We start from the raw sequence: 16,906 nt of genomic DNA, 5'->3' as shown, positions 1-16,906 counted from the left end.
TCATCCCAAGAAATTTCTCTGTGCATCTTCACCGTTGACCTCTTTGCCCCCATAATTCCTGGCTCCTGGGAACCCCACTGATCTCCTTTCTTTCATGAGAGTTTTGCCTCTTCTAAAATTTCATATAAATTAAATCATATAGTAGTTGTCTTTCGAGGATGAATTTTTAATTTTTTTTTTTAACTTTTATTTATTTTTGAGACAGAGAGAGAGCATGAACGGGGAAGGGGCAGAGAGAGGGAGACACAGAATCTGAAACAGGCTCCAGGTTCTGAGCTGTCAGCACAGAGCCTGACGTGGGGCTGGAACTCACAGACTGCAAGATCATGACCTGAGCCAAAGTCGGCCACTTAACCGACTGAGCCACCCAGGCGCCCCTTTTGAGGATGAATTTTTAAATTTACCATAATGCATTGGAAATTCATTATGTTGTTGCATGTATCAGTAAGTTATTACTTTTTAAAAATCTTTTTGAGTTTTTATTTATTTTGAGAGACAAAGCAGAGGAGGGGCAGAGAGAGAGGGAGAGAGAGAGAATCCCAGGCAGGCTCTGTGCTGTCAGCACAGAGACCGATGCGGGGTTCGAACTCACGAACCGTGAGATCACGACCTGAGCGGAAACCAAGAGTCCGATGCTTAACTCTAACAGCGTGATTCATCCAGGTGCCCCGGTAAGCTATTTCTTTTTATTGTTGAGTGATATTGCATCGTATGGGTACACCACAATTTGCTTATTTGCCAATCGATGGACATTTGGGTTATTTTCAGTTTGGGGCAACTACAAATAAAGCTGCTATGAACATTTGAATACAAATCCTTGTTTGACATATGTTTTAATTTCTTCTGAGTAAATACTACAAATAAGACTTCTGGGTCAAATGGTATCATGTAGTCATATGATAAAGCTGTATTTATCTTTATACAAAATTTCCAAATAATTTTTCGAAGTGTGTGAACTATTTTGTATTGCCCCCAGCAATGGGTAAATGTTGTAGTTACGCTATATCCTTGTCTACACTTGGTATTGTCCATATTTAAAGTTTAGGCATTAGTGTGGGGGTATGTGTATAGTGGTATTTCATTGTGGGGTTTTCTATCTACAAATATTTATTGAAGGCCTATTATTTATCACGTACCATGCTATACATAGGGAGTAAAATGGTTAGTAATACAGAGTTGATCCCCACCCTCATAGAGCTTAAAGACCTAAAGGGGAAGACAAATAAGCAATTACGACAGAGAATGCCTAAGCAGTGCTGTATTATGGTGCCTCCTAACACAAAATATCTGCAATTTTGTACCCACCAAGACTTCTTTTCCATAATCGAAACATTTACATGCAAAGTTGCTCAGAGAAATAAGAAGAAGAAAAAAAAAAGACTTCCATAGAGGTGATTTTAAACTCCATATTAACAACATTCTTAAACATACTAGCTGTTTTGTCAGTATTTACATCCTGAAAATCAGTTTGAAAATACACAATCTTTTAGAACTCTGGAGACAGGGAACCTGGTATTTTTTAGAGCAAAGAAGCAAAAATATAAACACAGCATCAATCCTGATTTGTGCTTCTAGAATCCTATAGAATTAATTCTTTGTAAGCTGATGTTACTTGTGGAAAGTCTTTGAAAAGACAAGAGAAGTGTGGCCAATTTTCCAAACACTCATAAAGTTCTATGTAATTAGGTTCTGAAGATACACAGGGAGATGTACAACTTTTCAGTCTGGAAGCGGATGAAGACACGCTGTCAGATCACTCCATGACAACAGTTAGTAGAGTACTACCTGAGCAGAGGTGACTGCAAAGCACAGCGCAAAACAAAACAATGGCATGTCTCCTAGTAATGGAGAGAGCTGGGGAAGGTTTCAACAGAAGTGGCATCAAGATCCTGAGTGATGAATTATCAAGTCCAGGGGTAGGATGGAAGAAAGTATCCAGGTGGAAGTAATGAGGTATACTGCTACTTCACCTTTGTAAGTCATGACTTTCCCAGAATAGCAGACCAGTGCCTCTCAGATGTCACACAAATGTATCTGAACCAATAAAATAACGACAAAAATCTGGAACCTAGAGATTCTTCCATTCAAGCAAAATTACAGGAGAGAAGCCCTCCCAGAAAATCTGGACTGGGTGCGGCCCCACAGCTTCTCAGTTTACCAAGGCTGATATTAATCAGTTGTGACAACTGGGTAGGAAACTAGTACATTGTTTAGTAGGAAGGGACCAAAAGAAAGCAATCAGTGTGAACAACAGTGTAATTGAGAAAAGTCAACTTGGCAAGGGTACTTGTTTTGTACTGAATTTGAAATTTACAAAGCTCTCCTTCCAATTTGGAGGACTACAAAAGGAAAGAAGGTAAGTTTTTGTCTTGAACAAAGGACCCTGGTTTAGGAAAGAAAGGGAGTAGCCTAATTTGGTAAGGAAACATAAGCTTTAAGCCAATTCTCCTAAAATTTCAACAGGAGCCAATGCAATGCATATTCCATTCCATTAAACTAACATCCATGATGCTTATGAACTGGGATTCACCAGAAAATCCACTGAAATGTCACTCCAAGTACCATTACTTCTTTGTGAAATGGCTTTTCTTTCACTCTTTAGCCCCAGGGAGGTCCTTAGGCTTGAAAGACTAGTTCTTGTCATTTTACAATTAGATGCTGTGTGATCTTAAGCATTTGCAAGAGACTAATTTTCTCTATCTGTAAAATTAAGCCAGTGATATCTACTTCATAGGATTTTTGTAAGGAAAGTATGTCGAGTTCTGAGCACAAAGCTGTACCTAATAAAAAAACAAAGAAACAAAAATATACTAATCATCCCATCTTTCTGGCCAGGGTACTGCAGGCCTATGACCTGTAAAGATACCCTTTAGCAGTTTGACTTATGTCAGAAAGCCTGTTCCCCTGAATGTGTCCTCTACAGAACCATCCCCCCCACCAATAACATATCTGTGCATCTCAAGATATCCTGAAGCATTATTTTCTCCTTACAGTAGGGGCTGGGACTCCTCAAGATAATTAGAGAAAGAAGGCACAAGGGAAGATAATTTAACTGGGAATAAAATTTGCACTATGAACAAAATAAAACACAAAATTCAAATCTTAATCAGTTTGGAAAAATCATTTCAACTGAATATCCCAAAGAGAAAAACTTGATGCATATTGTTCCTTTTATTCAAAGGCTGAATGGTAAGCCACCTAGGACTTCCAGGTTTTTTCTTTCTTTTTCCTGTGTAGTCTCTGGTTGTTCCCATTTTGAAATGGCCATTGCTGCTTTCCAAGGAAATGTTCAGGAGGGCAGCTGCCTTGGAGGTTGGTCACCAGGACTCTTCGGCATTAAAACGTGAATATAAAGGCCTGCTAGAGGCCTTGTCTAGCTCTTAGAGGTAGGCAGGTCCATGGCTGTGTGCTGCCCTCTCTCTTAGTCCCAAAGTCTATTTTTGCCTGTCTTTTAAAAAGAGACCTTCCAAAAATAAAAATAAAAAATAAAAATAAAAATAAAAGTAAAAATAAAAATAAAAGAGCCCCTCAACAGATGCTCTATTCAATAACTATAAAAAGGCAAACTGGGGCACCTGATTGGCTCAGTTGGTTGAGCGTCCCTCTTGATTTCAGCTCAGGTCATGATCCCAGGGTCATGGGATTGAGCCCTATGTGGGGTTCCAGCTGAGCATGGAGCCTGCTTGGGATTCTCTCTCTCTCTCTCTCTCTCTCTCTCTCTCTCTCTCTCTCTCTCCCCCCTCTGTCCCTCTCCCCCACTCATGTTCTCTCTCTCTCTCAACTAAAATTTAAAAAAAAGGCAAATCACTTGTAGTCATTTAACACCATCTCAAAGCCTTGATCGTAAATGGTGAAATGGCCAGCATAGCCACGCTATGTCCAAACTCTCAAGTGCACCACTACTTTTTCCTTCTGGTGGTCCCATAACCAAGCAACTGACATCATGCAGGGAACCGTCAGGGCCCACCTGGAAGACCCAGGTGCCCAGCAGCTCAGGGGCTAAGTGAAGTTGGCAAGTGTGTTGCGGTGTGCAGTGTGGACCCTGGAGAGGAGCAGCAAGAGGGTGGAGAGCAGCTAGTGGGATCAGGGACCCATGATGGCAGGGCCCCAGAAGAGAGAGGAGAGAGCAGGAGCCAGAGAGCAGCAGGCCAAGAGTCTCACTGTGCTTTTTATTTGTGTTTCCCCAATATTAATTTTGAATAGCTTTTCATGTATTTAATTGCCATTTAAAAAATGTTTACTTATTTGTTTTTGAGAGAGAGAGAGAGAGAGAGAGAGAGAGAGAATCCCAAGCAGGTTCCATGTTATTAGTGCAGAGCCTGATGTGGGGATCAAACTCACAAACCATGAGATCATGACCGGAGCCAAAATCAAGAGTCAGACACCTAACCAACTGAGCCACCTAGGCACCCCTAACTGCCATTTGTATAGCTTCTTTGGCAAAGGGTTCAAACTTTAGTGGGAAGGACTGTTTGACTTCTTATTGAACTGTGAATGTTCTTTATATATTCTGCACTAATGCTCTTAATCAGATATATATTTTCCAAATATTTTCCATTATTTTGTGGCTTGCTTTCTGAGTTCCAAATATTTTCTAAATTCACTTACACTTTGTTTTCTGATGTGTGGGTTCTTTAGAAGTTCTTTAATTTCCAAATATTTAGGGATTTTCACATATCTGTTATTTTTTTAATGTTTCTTTATTTTTGAGAGAGAGAGAAAGGGAGGGGCAGAGAGAGACGGGGACAGAAGATCGAAAGCAGGCTCTGCATTGACAGCAGTGAGCCCAAAGCAGGGCTCAAACTCATGAACAATGAGATGCCTAAGTTGGCCGCCTAACTGAGCCACCTAGGTGCCCCTTTTTCTGTATTTCTAATTTAATTCAGTTGTAATTAAAGAATATATTTCACATACTTTCAATCCTTTTAAGTTTGAGACTTGGTTTTGGCCCATTTTATGGTCCTTATTTATGAATACTCCATATTTATTTGAAATATTAATTAGGTCAATTTGCTTCATAGATTTGTTCATGTCTTCTAAGTCCTTGTTGATTTTCTGTCTTCTTGTTTCACCAATAACCAAGAGAGGATTGTTGAAGTTTCCAACTATAATTGAGGATTCATTTATTTTTCCTTTCTATTCTATCAGTTTTTGCATCATATAATTTGCAGCTGTGATATTGAGCGAATACACATTTGTGGTTGCATGATCTCTTGATGAATCAATCTCTTTATCATTTTGAAATGTCCCTCTTTTCCTCTGATAAGATTGCTTGTTCTTAAATCTACTTTGCCTATTATTAATATAGCCAATCGACTTTTCTTTTGACTAGTGTTTGTGTGGTGTTGTCATTTTTCATCCTTTTACTTTTAACCTGTGTGTCTTTATACCTAACTTGGATTTCTTGTGGGTGGCAAATGGTTGAGTCTTGCTTTTTTATCCAATCAGACAATCTCTACATTGTAATTAGAGTGTTTATACCACTTACCATTATACCATTTACACTGAATCCATTTACACTGAATACCATTTACACTGTATCCATATAGCTGGGTAAACCTGCCATACTGATACTTATTTTCTACTAATCTCCTCTCTTCTTTGTTCCATTTTTCTCTCATTTTTTTGCCTTCTTTTGGATTAATTGAATATATTTTGTGGTTCCATTCATACATTATTGGCTTAGTTGCTATAACTATTTGCCTTTTGTTCTAGTGGTTGCTCTAGGGCTTACATTGTACATCTTTAACTTATCATGGTCAAATATTATACTACCATTTAACACGGGTGTGTAAGAGTCTTACTACACTATGCTTCCATCTTCTTCCTCCCATGTGGTGTAATTGTTGCCATACATGGGAGTGGGGTTTTTTTTTTTTTTGGCATTTTTTAAAGTTTATTTATATTTATTTTTTATGTATAATTTATTGTCAAATTGGTCTCCATACAAGACCCAGTGCTCATCCCAACAGGTGCCCTCCTCAATGCCAATCACCCACTTTCCCCTCTCCCACCACCCCCCATCAACCCTCAGTTTGTTCTCAGTATTTAACAGTCTCTTATGATTTGCCTCCTTCCCTCTCTGTAACTGTTTTTCCCCCCTTCCCCTCCCTGCTGGTCTTCTGTTAAGTTTCCCAGGATCCACATATGAGTGAAAAAATATGGTATACGTCTTTCTCTGCCTGACTTATTTCATTTAGCATAACACTCTCCAGTTCCATCCACATTGCTACAAAAGGCCATATTTCATTCTTTCTCATTGCCACATAGTATTCCATTGTGTATATAAACCACAATTTCTTTATCCATTCATCAGTTGATGGATATTTAGGCTCTTTCCATAATTTGGCTATTGTTGAACGTGCTGCTATAAACATTGGGGTACAAGTGCCCCTATGCATCAGCACTCCTGTATCCCTTGGGTAAATTCCTAGCAGTGCTATTGCTGGGTCATAGGGTAGATCTATTTTTAATTTTTTGAGGAACCTCCACACTGTTTTCCAGAGTGGCTGCACCAGTTTGCATTCCCACCAACAGTGCAAGAGGGTTCCCGATTCTCCACATCCTCTCCAGCATCTATAGTCTCCCGATTTGTTCATTTTAACCACTCTGACTGGCGTGAGGTGGTATCTCAGTGTGGTTTTGATTTGTCCTGACATGTTACTTCTACATATGTTATAACCTCCACAACACATTATTTGTCTTCAAATAGTCAATTATAAAGAGGTGGAAATGAGGGAAGATATCTTTTACATTTACTCACGTATTTATCAATCCTAGTGTTCCTTATTCCTTTATGTATATCCAACTTCTTATCTGATATCACTTCCTGCTGCCAAAAGAATTTCCTTTCATATTGATTATATTGCAGATGTGCTAACAATAGGTTTTCTCAGCTTTTGTTTGTCTGATATTTTGCCTTCATTTTTGCAGAATGTTTTACTGAGTAGACCTAGTTTTGTTTTTCTCTCTCAGCACTTTAAAGATGTCGCTCCATTGTTTTCTGCCTTGTTTAGTTACTGATGAGAAACTTGAAGTCAGCTGTGGTTCTTTGTTCCTCCATAGGTAAAGTATCTTTTTTCCTCTGGTTGCATTGTAGCTTTTTTCTTGATCACTTACTTTTGACAGTTTGATTGATGTGCTTCAGTGTAGATTTCTTTTTACTTATTTTGTTTGGAGTTTATTAAGCTTCATAGATCTGTGGCTTTGTATTTTCCTCAAATTTAGAATATGTTCAGCTATCATTTCCTCAAATATTTTTTCTGCATCTCCCACTTTTTTTCCCCCTGCAACTCCAATTACATGTATGTTAAGCTTTTTTTTTTTTTTTAATGTTGTTACACAGGTCTTTGAGACTTTTAATATTTTAAGTCTGTTTTCTTTTTTGTGCTTTTCAGTTTGGATTTCTATTGCAATTAACTCCAAGTTTATCTTTCCCTCTTAATCCCACACAGGGTATTTTTCATTTCAGATGTCATATTTTTCATCTCTACATGATTCATTTCACACACACACACACACACACACACACACGCACCTGTACCACAAACTACTCTTTGAAAGTAGCTTTAGGTGGTACATGCACATGTCCTCTTAACTCAATGGACGTTGACCTGGACCACTGCAGTCTCAGGAGACCATACTGTAATGGTGGACATTTAATCCTTGTGTCCATTTCTCCAGGGTAAACAACTGCCTCCTCCCCATTTCAACAGACACTCTGGCTTCTGTTCCTCCTTAGTGCAACCTTGCCCTTTGCACTCACTCTGTACCCTTCTGCATCCTCTTCCTTAGCCTTCCTGGTACCTCCCTGCTCCCCAGTTCTCTGCTCTCACACTCCACTCTCAGGTCCTCTTTCTTCAACCCAACCTTAGGGTACTGTCTCAGTTTCCATCCTGATGCTTCCACTAGCTTCCTATTTCCTCAATTTCCATCAATACCTTCTTTTCACTCTTCTCCCAGCATTAAACACTCATTCCTCAGGTGTTCACAGCGTCAGTCAAACTTCAGTCTACTGCCCCAGTTCTTCCAAATCAATCCCCAAACCTCCTAACCGCCTACCTTCCAAATTCCATTCATACCTCTGGATCTAGTCTTTCTTTCTCAATTCATGGAATTGCGGGAATTCATGTTGCTGAGGTTCTGCCAATACCTGCCTCCTTCCCCATCCTTACCATATTCCTGCCCACTCTTGTTCTTAGCCCTTGGGGTCATTATTACCTGCTTAGTCCCTCTTCTCTCTGTCTGGTTTTAGCATTTCCACTCTGCCCTGCCAGTCTCCATGAGGCCATAATTCTTCCTACCTTCTCTCTTTCTTCCCAAAGCATGATGTTTGCTTAAGTAAAGATTTAAATCAAATATCAAATAAATAATACAGAGAAGAGTTCTTAGATATGGGGAAATTATGAAGATGGTATGCGATGATTGCCTTTTGTTATCTGATCCAAGGAGCCTACAAAACCATATTAATACAAAAGAGTATATTTCATTTTTAGTTAATTATTTCAATAATAACCTCTTTTATTGCTTATCTGGAAATAATGTTAAATTATTTTTTATTAATTATGCAGAAATTAAGGGATAAAATGCAAAACAAAATGAGTGATAGATGAGTCTAGGCATTTCCTTAACAATATATTGTGCATATTGTTATGTTGCAAAGTTAAGATGAGTGACAAAGTCAAGATCAGTCAAGATACACACTTCAAGGGGCGCCTGGGTGGCGCAGTCGGTTAAGCGTCCGACTTCAGCCAGGTCACGATCTCGCGGTCCGTGAGTTCGAGCCCCGCGTCAGGCTCTGGGCTGATGGCTCAGAGCCTGGAGCCTGTTTCCGATTCTGTGTCTCCCTCTTTCTCTGCCCCACCCCCGTTCATGCTCTGTCTCTCTCTGTCCCAAAAAAAAATAAATAAATAAACATTGAAGATACACACTTCAAGTAAATTGAATTACCAAATACTACCTGTTGGCCAAGAAGTCTTCTCAGGGTATCAGTGTCTTTATGGAGGCAGATAAAAGCCTAGAGATGAGACACAGGGAGTGATTGGACATACCCCTTGGAGAGTGGCTTGTCTAAATTTCTCAGCAATAAAATTGTGGAGTTTATTCTCACAACTCACCTGTTATGTTTGGGATGCTCCCTGGCCAGAGTCTACTGAGTGGATATGTAAGACCAGAGAGCATGAAGCCAGACTATGACCCTCTGCAGCTTCCTGGAACTGAGTTACCACAGTTGCAAGATTTTCTTTTGTATCTTCCTGAGGCCTTTCCCAAAGAGGCTGTGATTCTCCTTGACTTATAAAGAACCCAGAGATCATATTTAATCAGATAGAAGTCTGTTTGCCTCAACCAACAGACAAAATAACCATCTACTCTTGGCCACATGACAATTTTGAGAAGAACAAAATTCCGTGAGAACTAGGAAAAATTTCCCTTCAGATTGTAGAAGTCACTTTGCTGGGAACAAAATTTGCATCAAGCCATTCCTTCACTAATGTGGATAGGACTTAGCACTAAACAAAAATATCAGTTAGCCTAGAAGGCGACTCATGGTAAATTTTAACATCTGCCAGTACAGAATAAAAAACATGAATTAGGGAATGGGGTTGTGAGTACATTATTGTTGCTTCTCCAGCCCCTGACAATATTATAACACATGTATTCACTATCTGTCTATTCACTTGGCTGACTTCTCCAAGAGTAAAGACTACCACCTATTTCATGTACTAAGAACCCAAGCATCTAACCTAGTACCTGACATACAGTAGGTTGCTTCCTGATGCATGTTGAATAAACAAAAGTAATAGTTAATATCCCATGTGTCTCTATATATCCCATATGTTTCTAGAGATTGTATTCTCTGGATTGTAGAGATCCTAAAAATATGAGATTTCTAATTGAAATCTATAACTCAATGGATAATTCTATTGTGTAATTAAATGATAGTCCTTCAAATGGGTAAATGATACAAATAGGCCTGCTTGGGAGGAGGTCAGCCTTTCACTCTTTGCAGATGACATTATATTCTATATAGAAAACTCAAAAGATTCCACCAAAAAAACTGCTAGATTGATTCATGAATTCAGCAAAGTTGCAGGATATAAAATCAATGCACAGAAATCGGTTGCATTCCTATACACCAACAATGAAGTGACAGAAAGAGAAATCAAGGAATCAATCCCATTTACAGTTGCACAAAAACCCATAAAATACCTAGGAATAAATCTAACCAAAGAGGTGAAAAATCTATACCCTGAAAACTATAGAAAGCTGATGAAAGAAATTGAAGATGACACCAAAAAATGGAAAAAGATTCCATGCTCCTGGATAGGAAGAAAAAATATTGTTAAAATGTCGATACTACCCAAATCAATCTACATATTCAAGGCAATCCCTATCAAAATAACACCAGCATTCTTCACAGAGCTAGAACAAATAATGCTAAAATTTGTATGGAACCAGAAAAGACCCCAAATAGCCAAAGCGATCTTGAAAAAGAAAACCAAAGCAAGAGGCATCACAATCCCAGACTTCAAGCTATACTACAAAGCTGTAACCATCAAGACAGTATGGTACTGGCACAAGAACAGACACTCAGATCAGTGGAACAGAAGAGAGAACTCAGAAATGGACCCACAAACGTATGGCTAACTAATCTTTGACAAAGCAGGAAAGAATATCCAATGGAATAAAGACAGTCTCTTCAGCAAGTGGTGATGGGAAAACTGGACAGCAACATGCAGAAGAATGAACCTGGACCACTTTCTTACACCAGACACAAAAATAAACTCAAAATGGATGAAAGACCTCAATGTAAGACAGGAAGCCATCAAAATCCTCGAGGAGAAAACAGGCAAAAACCTCTTTGATCTTGCCTGCAGCAAATTCTTACTCAACACATCTCCAGAGGCAAGAGAAACAAAAGCAAAAATGATCTACTGGGACCTCACCAAAATAAAAGGCTCCCGCATGGAGAAGGAAACAATCAGCAAAACTAAAAGGCAACCAATGGAATGGGAGAAGATATTTTCAAATGACATATCAGATAAAGGGTTAGTATCCAAAATCTATAAAGAAATTATCAAACTCCACACCCAAAAAACAAATAATCCAGTGAAGAAAAGGGCAAAAGACATGAATAGACACTTCTCCAAAGAAGACATCCAGATGGTCAACCGACACATGAAAAAATGCTCAACATCACTCATCATCAGGGAAATACAAATCAAAACCACAATGAGATACCACCTTATACCTGTCAGAATGGCTAACATTAATAATTCAGGCAACAACAGATATTGGTGAGGATGCGGAGAAAGAGGATCTCTTTTGCATTGTTGGTGGCAATGCAAGCTGGTGCAGCCACTCTGGAAAACAGTATGGAGGTTCCTTAAAAAACTAAAAATAGCAGTACCCTACGACCCAGCAATTGCACTACTAGGCATTTATCCAAGGGATACAGGTGTGCTGTTTCGAAGGGACACATGCACCCCCATGTTTATAGCAGCACTATCAACAATAGCCAAAGTATGGAAGAGCCCAAATGTCCATCGATGGATGAATGGGCAAAGAAGATGTGGTGTATATATATACAATGGAGTATTACTTGGCAATCAAAAAGAGTGAAATCTTGCTATCTGCAACTGTGTGGATGGAACTGGAGGGTATTACGCTAAGTGAAATTAGTCAGAGAAAGACAAAAATCACATGACTTCACTCATATGAGAACTTTAAGAGACAAAACAGGTGAACATAAGAGAAGGGAAACAAAAATAATATAAAAACAGGGAGGGGGACAAAACAGAAGAGACTCATAAATATGGAGAACAAACTGAGGGTTACTGGAGGGGTTGTGGGAGGGGGGATGGGCTAAATGGGTAAATGGCACTAAGGAATCTACTCCTGAAATCATTGTTGCACTATATGCTAACTAATTTGGATGTAAATTTTAAAAAATTAAAAATAAAATTAAAAATAAATAAATAAATAAATAAATAAATAAATAAATAAATAAACAAACAAACAAACAAACAAACCCAAATAGCCCTGCTTGGGAACACTGAGTTGGGAGTGAGGGGATAGGAAATACTTGTGCAGTATAAAGTGATATATCAAGGATACTGACTGTCTCTGGAGTTTGTTATGGGTCCTCCGCAGAAAGGTCTCAAAGTTTAGTGGCGGGATATAGACACCCACATGGATAAGAGGGAAAGAGACTATGAGAAATAGGAAATATCACATATGGTCAAGATTAAAAAAAAAAAAAAGCAGACTGACAGACTTTGATCCTCGAAAACGTTAAGACCTAATATGAAGTCGCTATGTATAAAAGAGTAATTTTAAATTCATTCAACTCAATATTAAAGTGTGTTTATTTGGAACTAACTAGAGTAAAGCCCACTTATTATCAATCCTGCAATTTGGAATCAGATAGCAATGGGTTGAATGCATCCGAACTTCTCAGGTAGTGTGACCTTATGCAAAATACCTAACCTCAAAGTGCCTGAAATTCTTTGTCTGGTTGCTGTGAGGAAGAGGTGGAATACTGCAGGTGAAACACTCACACACACTGCCTGGCTTATAATAACTGGACCACAAACAGCAATGCTTTCTTCTTGCCTTTTCTGAGTGATGTCAGCCAAGCAAGAGGAGTTTATTAGTGGCAACTGAATGTCAAACTCCTCTGATCTGTAAGTGAACCTAAGTTTTGCCGAATAGTGACTATCTGGTGTCAGTGTAAATAAGGCCCCCAAAACTAGAATATGCAAGATTTAAATAGGTCAAGCGGAATCCAAGTTAGATAAAACATCAAAGTGACTTCTTTGTAACATAAAGGTCCACTGATTACTAAATAGCCCAACTCCTGTGCTTTCTGACAGGATGGGTGGGGTCTTCTCCATCTCTCCTAGGGGTACCATGCATCTGTTTCCCAGCTTGTGGATCTATTTTCTCTAAAAACAAGATTTCTTGTTGTTGGTGGTGGAATGACTTCTAGAAAATTAAACTGAAGTCATTTCTTAGAGTCCCCAGATTAAGTTCCCAGATGGCTTCCAGGAATTAATATAGCTTCCTATATATCAGAAACCATGGGAACTGCATGCACTTCTATTTTATAGGTAGCACCTAAGACAGCTGAAAAAAAATGTACTCTTTAAGGTATCCTTAAAAGAATTTTCCAAAATGTTTCCAATTTTAATAACTTACATTGGGCTTAGTCTCTAAGGTCTATAATGGTCTCTTTAGGTATTGTACTCAAAGTAAATGATATCAGGAAAGTTAAGTGTTCTCAACTCACATTATGCTAAAAAAAATGGTTCACTCAAGGAATCTTTCTTTTTGAAAATAGTCTGATTTAGTCTCAATCAAGTTTCCCCAGATAACCTTGGAGTGTGTCCCACTGAGATTTCAAAAACATACCTCATTATCAATTTTCACTTGACCTGGAGATTCTCACCTTTGAACTACAGGCGATTGATCTCTGTTCAGGACCCCAGGGGGAATCTGCCCTTCTAGACTTTGGAGTGGTGGGAGGGAGCTATTGGGTATGCCCCTCCATAAATTCACCCCTGGGGCTTGGTATCTGGGAGAGCTCATCAAGCACATTGGAGAAAGTTGTCCAGTTCTTCACCCCTTCATTCTTGGCTCCCAGCCACGACCACTGGAACAGCCAAGATTCTGCACAATAATTCAGACTTGCCCTGATACAATTGGCAGCTACTCAGTGTTTACACAGGCACTAAATTAGGCTGTCATGCTGTAATTGTGGGAAACACATGGGCTTGAAGTCAAACAAGTTCTGTGATCTTCAGCAAGTGACTTTGCTTCTCTGAGTCTCAGGCTGTTCATTTTCAAAGTGGGGATCCTCGTAGGAAGCTTACAGGGTTGCTATCAGATTTCATTAATACAAGATTTAGGGGGCGCCTGGGTGGCTTGGTCGGTTAATCGTCCAACTTCGGCTCAGGTCATGATCTCACGGTCCGTGAGTTCGAGCCCCATGTCGGGCTCTGTGCTGACAGCTCAGAGCCTGGAGCCTGTTTCAGATTCTGTGTCTTCCTCTCTCTCTGCTCCTCCCCTGTTCATGCTCTGTCTCTCTCTGTCTCAAAATAAATAAACGTTAAAAAGAAAATTTTATAAAAAAAAAAAGACAAGATTTAGTAAGGAACCTAGCACACAGTCTGATACCCAGCACATGCTCAGTTAAGTGGCCATTGCTATATTTTCCAGTGTATCATTTTTTAATCCATCAGGGTCATCCTTATCAGTGCCATAGAAACAAAAGACTACTGAGAGGTCCCATAGAATGTGGCACTGGAACGTGGATGGAACTGGAAAATGTTATGCTAAGTGAAATAAGCCATAGAGAGAAAGACAGATACCATATGTTTTCACTCTTATGTGGATCCTGAGAAACTTAACAGAAACCCATGGGAGAGGGGGAGGAAAAAAGAAAAAAAAGAGGTTAGAGTGGGAGAGAGCCAAAGCATAAGAGACTCTTAAAAAAACTGAGAACAAACTGAGGGTTGATGGGGGGTGGGAGGGAGGGGAGGGTGGGTGATGGGTATTGAGGAGGGCACCTTTTGGGATGAGCACTGGGTGTTGTATGGAAACCAATTTGACAATAAATTTCATATATTGAAAAAAAAAGAATGTGGCACTGGAAATATGAGTGACATCTCATTTTTAGTCTACCATCAGCCTTTCTTGCTTCTTAGGGCCATTATGTATCCACTGTGAACTGTTAATTCTCAGGGGTATACTATCTGGAAAACATTCAAACTAGGAAGAACTATGGATTGAGGTGATCAAATCAGGGTGAAGGATTTGGGTAAGGGCAAAGATGACGTTCCTTCGGTCTGGCCCTGGGAGAGGTAAAGCTGAGTGAGAACAAGAGAAATGAAAGAAGACCCTCCTGCCGTGGTTGGTGCTGACTCCAGACTCTGAGGTGAGTGGCAAATGGGGGCCTGGGATCAGGTCAGTCTGTCCTGATAGGACCTCCTGTGATCACCCCCTATGACAGGATGATGATTAGCATTTTGTGAGAGTGGGCAGGTAAGTCCTCTGATGGATCCAAATTACTTTGAAAACTCTAAGGAAGCTGTTGGTTGGGATTGAGGTGGGAGCAGGGACTGTAGTATGGACAAGGAAAATATTAAAAACACAGATAATTTCATTTCTTCCAATCTGGTTGAAGACTAAGAAGCTAGGTTCCTTTTTCCAAACCAAAAATACATTGCCTGCTTTCTTTTCACATTACCCACTGTGTCACTGATGGCAAAGGAGTCATACTTAAGTGCGGCCATAAAGTGAATCCCTTCAGAAGACAGTTTCCTTCTGTTCCCCTATGGTATGTGCTCATATTTGAATCTGGTAGATGACTCCAATAATTCAGATACCACAATGTTAGGTATGACTTCCTCTGACTTCTACAAGACAAAAATAATGTATGGCATAGAGAACATACCATGTTTTTCCTGTCCTCATCACACAATCCACAAAGACACGACACAGACTTGCAGAGTACCCAGCAGACACCAAAGCCTTGGCGTTCAGGCTGAACAAAATAATGACTAAAACCATGGACTGAAGACCTACACTCTGTGGCTGTGACTATTACAAGCTGCATGACTTAGAAAGTTAACCCATCTGTGCCTGTGTTACTGGTTTGTACCTTTCACAGACTGCTGTGAAAATGAATGAGTCCTCTTACGTGCCATGTTCAGCGTGCCTGGCACACACTAGCACTTCCTAGTGTTGACTGCTGTTATTATCCACTGGATTCTGAAAAACCTTAGGTCTCTCTCTCTGTCTCGCTGCATCCATGTGCCTGTGCCTTGTAATATTTTGAACCTTAGCTCTGTCGTTAGTTGTGTGCTCTGGGAAAAATTATTAAACCTCCCTAGCCTAAGTTTCCCTCTATAAATAGGGGACAATAATAATTAGTTTCAAAAGTCATTGTGAGGATTGAGTATCAATGGTTTTTTTTTATTTAAAAAAAAGGTTTTTTTCAACATTTATTTATTTTTGGGACAGAGAGAGACAGAGCATGAACAGGGGAGGGGCAGAGAGAGAGGGAGACACAGAATCGGAAACAGGCTCCAGGCTCTGAGCCATCAGCCCAGAGCCTGACGCGGGGCTCGAACTCACGGACCGCGAGATCTTGACCTGGCTGAAGTCAGACGCTTAACCGACCGCGCCACCCAGGCGCCCCTGAGTATCAATGTTTTTAAAGTGTTTCACATATGTAAATATATGAACACACAGTAGTTTTTACTTTGTTATCTGTAAAAAAATAGGGTAACAGATGCCTGTCCTGTCTTTCTCACGGATTGTTGTAAGAAGAAAGTAAATGAAAAAGCTGCAAAGAGCACTATATAAATGTTAGTACTTCCAGCAAGCAGGCAATCAGTTAGTAGGAATTGCTCTGGTCCTGCAATATCAGGAAGCTACATACTGAGGAGAGTGTAGTCCATTATGCAATTGTAAACAAATTGCCATTTTTACCATTCGGAAATTGAAGAATGGTCAATGTAAACAAATCTACTTAAGGCTTGCTCAAGAACAGTACTTGTTAATTTACTGAAAAATGCTTTCCAAGTTGTTATTTCAAAGCCACCAACATAAGTTGGTGATGAACAATTTAAGGATGTTACATTAGAGTGGATAGATTTTTAGAGAAGTTAGTATGGCTTGGGTTTTCTTTCATTCGAATTTAGTAGATGTTGACATGTATTGATCCTGAGCATTGTGGTACTTAAGTTTTCTGCATTTTAACCCAAAGAAGGTGGGTTCAAAGCACTCTTGGGCTTGAGTATAGATACAAGAAGACTTCCTATTCCTAAAGCAGGAGACTGACCTCTAAAGATGTATTTTTCGGGGTGCCTGGGTGATTGAGAGTCCAGCTCTTTATTTC

The sequence above is a fragment of the Felis catus genome, chromosome B2 (genome assembly GCF_018350175.1).
Source record: "Felis catus isolate Fca126 chromosome B2, F.catus_Fca126_mat1.0, whole genome shotgun sequence".
Taxonomy (NCBI): Eukaryota; Metazoa; Chordata; class Mammalia; order Carnivora; family Felidae; genus Felis; species Felis catus.
The sequence above is the reverse complement of the archived record's forward strand: the minus strand, read 5'-3'. Positions refer to the sequence as shown.